This window comes from Limulus polyphemus, unplaced genomic scaffold, assembly GCF_000517525.1.
Source record: "Limulus polyphemus unplaced genomic scaffold, Limulus_polyphemus-2.1.2 Scaffold11249, whole genome shotgun sequence".
NCBI lineage: Eukaryota > Metazoa > Arthropoda > Merostomata > Xiphosura > Limulidae > Limulus > Limulus polyphemus.
In genome coordinates this window covers 7,247-13,609 of record NW_013676859.1, presented here as the reverse complement: position 1 = coordinate 13,609, position 6,363 = coordinate 7,247, and the positions used below count along the sequence as shown (strand labels likewise).

The 6,363-nt window shown below is 34.3% G+C and overlaps 1 long non-coding RNA gene across 1 annotated transcript; it reads left to right on the top strand.

Annotated features, from left to right (window-relative positions):
* Nucleotides 1-1,229: 1,229 nt before the first annotated feature.
* On the top strand, nucleotides 1,230-5,389 carry LOC111083793. The gene is made up of 3 exons (XR_002609249.1): nucleotides 1,230-1,269; nucleotides 1,933-2,021; nucleotides 5,341-5,389. It is a non-coding gene; the product is annotated as an uncharacterized LOC111083793 (long non-coding RNA).
* Nucleotides 5,390-6,363: the final 974 nt, after the last annotated feature.

Below are 6,363 nucleotides of genomic sequence, written 5' to 3'. Positions count from 1 at the left end.
AATCTAGCTTCATTTGAGCATAATCTAGATCCAGTCCCAATCTAGCTTCAGTTGAGCATAATCTAGATCCAATCATAATCTAGCTTCAGTTGAGCATAATCTAGCTCCATTCCTAATCTAGCTTCATTTGAGCATAATCTAGATCCAGTCCCAATCTAGCTTCAGTTGAGTATAATCTAGATCCAATCATAATCTAGTTTTAGTTGAGCATAATCTAGATCCAGTCCTAATCTAGCTTCAGTTGAGTATAATCTAGATCCAATCATAATCTAGCTTCAGTTGAGCATAATCTAGATCCAGTTCTAATCTAGCTTCAGTTGAGTATAATCTAGACCCAATTATAATCTAGCTTCAGTTGAGCATAATCTAGATCCAGTCCTAATCTAGCTTCAGTTGAGCATAATCTAGCTCCAGTCCTAATCCAGCTTCAGTTGAGTATAATCTAGATCCAATCATAATCTAATTAAGTATAATATAGCGTCAGCCATAATCTAATTGAGTATAATCTAGATCCAGTCATAATCTAGTTGAGTATAATCTAGATCCATTCATAATCTAATTGAGTATAATCTAAATACAGTCATAATCTAGTTGGGTATAATTTAGATACAGTCATAAGTGTAAACTAACTGAGTAGTGTTTAATTCCAGTCGTAAAAATTTTAATAGTCTAAACCCAGTCGCAAACATAATGAATGGTATACAAATCCAGTCACAAACTGAGTAGTGTCTAAATCCAGTCGTAAGATAACTGAGTAGTGTCTAAATCCAGTCACCGTCGTAATCTAATTGAGCAGATTAACTCAAGATGTGATGGATTTTGAATTGTTGAACAAATGTAAGAAGTTCATTCTCTGTAGAAACGACAAATTTCACGATCACAAGGAACATCCGACACCTAGTGGAGACCGTATCATTTTTCCCGGCTCAGTTTATTCTGTTTTAATTATTACTTTTTGATTCCTTCAATTTTGATTAGACAGTTTTACACATTCTTGAATTTAATTAATTCAGGAAACTAATTAGTGTATAAGTAATAAAGTATAAATGAAGAGTTCCCGTTATCCTTTTGGTGTTTGGGTGCGCGTGCTTCTTAATATCAAAGGAACCGCTCAACGAGGCAGAAAACAGCTAACTATTCTTATCTTTATTTAATTAAATGTAGGATTTCATTTCATAACTGGCTAAAAATTCAAATATATTTATTTCAGGAGTGGCACGATATACAAAGGTTGTGGAAAACACGGATGATATCGCAATATTTGACGAGGTAGGATATATATTTTTTTCTATTTCTAATGGCCGTCGTATCCAAAAATATGAGATGTTTTATATTATATCTTAAGGCGCCCTCTATAGTGGATATTGTGAAGCTAAGTATTCTTGCAAAGTTTATTAATAAAATTTTCAGCATATACATTACTCTCAATATTTTGAACTGCACAGAATGTATTCTGTTTAAGGATTATAATCACAAATATATATAAACTGGCTGTTTAATTAATCATATATATATATACTTTCAATTCCTAAAAGATTAAAATACTTTGGTTAATTTTCCCTTCATAGTAAATTATTTCATGACTGCAAATATGGTAACACTAAATATAATAAAGAAGTTATTATGTATTTACTGCTTTATCTTTGTGCTGCAGAGAAACCTGATACCGGCAACATAATAAGTTAGTCTGGTACGAGTAAGACAAAAACTTTAAAATGTCCACATAGTAAAATATTTAGCCATCGTAGGCTAGAGTAAGACTAAAGCCCAAAATGCCCACATGGGAATATTGAGACTGGCCTCATTGTTAAGATTCCTTACACAAAAACTAGACTAAAACGTAAAAAAAAATCATTTTATAAATGTTTAGATGTAGCTAAAGATCGTTAGAAATGTATACATATGTAAATTTTTATGTCGTTATCAATATAGGTATTTGAATGGCCTGTAGCAAGACCAGTAGAAAGCCATGAGGCTTTGGAAATTCAACTTCTTAATTACAACAAATATTTCACCAACAAGTAAGTAGCTCACGAGTTTTATGAGAATTTAAATGAATTTCACCTGAAATTATATGTAGTGAGGTATTCACAAAGGTACCAATTTCCAATAAGTATCAAAAATAATATTCTACAATTACGGCAGAATTCACTCGGGCAATATACGAGGATTGCGTGATAAAGATAATACGATTGAGTTTTCTTTTTACTGTATAAATAACTAAGCAAGACGTGTTTTGAAAAACACAGATAATTTTTTGTTTAAACAATTATAGGAAGACAAGTACGCATACCCACGATGGGTGAGTCGAGTTAGCTTCCTCCCTTTAGTTAGTGTTTAGTCTTACAGTTTTGTTTCTCTTGATATCCAACATTAAACAAGCAATATTCTGGAATCTAGAATGTCAACTCGCTTTATTTGTTCCAGTGGACGGCGTCACCTCGTGACCTACGTTCCCTGACAGTATTGGTCTGCAATAATATTCAGTCAACGTCATAACTGGTCATTCAAGGACATTTCGGTGCTAACGTGTTCCACCCAGGTTCTCTATACAATACTGAATCATCCTTGTGTGCAGAGAAGACATTACCTACTAGAAAACAAAGGGCGAAGCATCTAGAATAATATCTGTGGGTAAAGGAGACATCACCTACTATAAAACAAAGAGCAAAGCATCTAGAGTAATCCATGTGGGTAGAGAATACATCATCCACTAGAGAACAAAGGGCGAAGCATCTAGAATAAGTCCTGTGGGTAGAGAAGACATCAACCACTAGAGAACAAAGGGCGAAGCATCTAGAATAATCCATGTGGGTAGAGAAGACATCAACCACAAGAGAACAAAGGGCGAAGCATCTAGAATAATCCCTGCGGGTAGAGAAGACATCAACCACAAGAGAACAAAGGGCGAAGCATCTAGAATAATCCATGCGGGTAGAGAAGACATCAACCACTAGAGAACAAAGGGCGAAGCATCTAGAATAATCCCTGTGGGTAGAGAAGACATCAACCACAAGAGAACAAAGGGCGAAGCATCTAGAATAATCCCTGTGGGTAGAGAAGACATCAACCACTAGAGAACAAAGGGCGAAGCATCTAGAATAAGGCAACGTTAGAAACTCTTTGAACCATGTGTTTCTGCCATGGCAGTGTGGAAACTAGATAATCAAAAATGCTGAATATTTTATGTATTACTATAGAAGATAGAAAGCCCACGATATACCACAGTAACTCAAAGTGTTGTGTGTATATCGAACAGAAAAGACAGGTTTCTAGCATAAGTGGTTAAGTTTTTACAACAAATAATCAGGCTTATACCATTTTTAACTGAACCGAGCGTGGCTTAATGAATACGGACTTGAATCCAAGGGTCCATGTTTCGCTGTCAGTTACCGAAAAAATTCTCTCTTCACATTGTAGCCATAGCTGGCTATAAAAGTGACGGTCAAACTTCAGTATTCGATCAGACAAGAGTAGATCAGGAGTTTGCGAAGGGTGCTGTTGAGTAGCTGCCTTCTGTAAGTGAAGAATTAAGTACGTTTATGTGTACCTAATTCTTCACATACATAAACGTACTTAATTCTTCACTTACATAAACGTACTTAATTCTTCACTTACATTAGCTAACTTAATTCTTCACTTACATAAACGTACTTAGTTCTTCACTTACATAAATGTACTTAATTCTTCACTTACATAAACGTACTTAATTCTTCACTTACAGAAGCTAACTTAATTCTTCACTTGTTTATGTAAGTGAAGAATTAAGTTAGCTTATGTAAGTGTTTGTTTGTAATTAAGCACAAAGCTACACAACTGGCTATCTGTGCTCTGCCCACCACGGGTATCGAAACCCGGATTCTAGCATTGTAAGTCCGCAGACATACCGCTGTGCCACTGGGGGGGGGGGTTTATGTAAGTAAAGAATTAAGTACGTTTATGTAAGTGAAGAATTAAGTACTTTTATGTAAGTGAAGAATTAAGTACGTTTATGTAAGTGAAGAATTAAGTACTTTTATGTAAGTGAAGAATTAAGTACGTTTACGTAAGTGAAGAATTAAGTACGTTTATATGAAGCTTTGAGTGAATATTCTGAAAGAAAGATACTTTGTTTGTTGTTAAGCACAGAACTACGCAGCGGACTAACTGTGCCCTACCCACCGCGGGTATCGAAACCCGATTTTTAGTGTTATAAGTCCTAAGACTTACTGCTGAGTAGCCGGAAAGTACAAACAAACTTACTAATTTTACTAGCATTAATAAATCCGTTGGGTGGCTCGACGGTTTCCCATTGTATAGCTTTGTGTTCAACAAGAAACAAGCAATGATGAAATTACGTTTCAACAGTATAGCTTTGAAAAATGTGTTGATTTTTTCCTGAATCAATTTCGAAGTGTTATATTTTTGTTGCCTGGATATTCAATTACACACATTAAAAATAGAGTAATTTAGAAAGAGTTAGCTCGTCAATAGAAGTTAAAATGGATTAATTTAGGAAGAGTTAGCTCGTCAATATATGTTAAAATAGAGTAATTTAGGAAGAGTTAGCTCGTCAATAGAAGTTAAAATAGAGTAATTTAGGAAGAGTTAGCTCGTCAATAGAAGTTAAAATAGAGTAATTTAGGAAGAGTTAGCTCGTCAATACAAGTTAAAATGGAGTAATTTAGGAAAAGTTAGCTCGTCAATAGAAGTTAAAATGGAGTAATTTAGGAACAGTTAGCTAGTCAATAGAAGTTAAAATGGAGTAATTTAGGAAGAGTTAACTCGTCAATAGAAATTAAAATAGAGTAATTTAGGAAGAGTTAGCTCGTCAATAGAAGTTAAAATAGAGTAATTTAGGAAGAGTTAGCTCGTCAATAGAAGTTAAAATAGAGTAATTTAGGAAGAGTTAGCTCGTCAATAGAAGTTAAAATGGAGTAATTTAGGAAGAGTTAGCTCGTCAATAGAAGTTAAAATGGAGTAATTTAGGAAGAGTTAGCTCGTCAATAGAAGTTAAAATAGAATAATTTAGGAAGAGTTAGCTTGTCAATACAAGTTAAAATAGAGTAATTTAGGAAGAGTTAGCTCGTCAATAGAAGTTAAAATAGAGCAATTTAGGAAGAGTTAGCTCGTCAATACAAGTTAAAATAGAATAATTTAGGAAGAGTTTGCTCGTCAATACAAGTTAAAAATAAAGCGATGCAGGAAGAGTTAGCTCGTCAACATTAGTTAAACATGGCACGATTCGGGAAGAACTTTCTTATAAAATCCTTCGTGCACGAAAAGAAATCATGGGTTAATGTTGACGGTATATTATTTTAAAATAATTAAAACAGGTGCAAGAAAAAGTCTATTTTACAGAGTTACTGGATGTTACGGACTGGTTCTGCAACAATTGGTAGAAGATGGACATCTAATCATCTCAGACACGCTATTGGACGTTAATAATATGCCGGTTGGGGTAAGTAGGTGGCGCCCTCTTGTGATTTTTTTCCTTTTGAAAGCTACTTAGTGTTTGAGAAACATGTTAAGTTTAATTGCTATGTTGTCTGTTACAGCAACAGATGTTAATCGCTTAGAAATGAAGTGTAAATGTCCATTTTTTGTTACTTGTAAAAGTTTAAGCTTACATAGAGCTAATATATTTTAAAAAACAAATTCACCTGAAGGGACATCTTTTATACGATTCAGCCGACTTTTGAAGATTACATTTACTATGCTATTTTATTTGAATCTATGACATTCGATTGTTGATCTGTATAATATGAAGAACCCATTTAGAAAACTTTGATGCACTTCATGGTCATGAAGACATCACACTCAGAAAATGGAATATCTGATTAGGCGAACATGACTTTTATTAATGATTCAGTGATCATTATATCACTATTTATTAATACTAAATTGATTTTAATATTTTTTTTCGCTCAGATTTATTTTGTAGAAAATCTGGTTCAAACCTTAATTCAGCAGAAACGTAACGTGTGATTCATTTACAGTATGTAGGGCATGATTTACAAACAGATACAAAATTTAAGTGTTCATTTTGTATTTTTTAAGACTAACGTTACACTTGAAGTTAGTTATACGGCACCAGATGGCTCTGTAGGCAACTGGCAAAGCAGTGGTCTCCAGTATGGAAGTTTTGACGACGACAGACAAGCCTTAATTGACATTGAAGAGAACATCGCTAATCTCGAAAGCAGTATAAGTCAACGAGCAGACTTTGAATCTGGTGCTCTTCTCAATTTGATTCCTCCAAAATCGCCTGACAGAAAACGGTTGGTAGCCATTTACAGAATTAAGCCTTTTCTCAACCTTCCTTAAATAAATATAAGCCCCCCCCCCCCACAAAGAAAAATATATCAGAACGACTGTGCAATA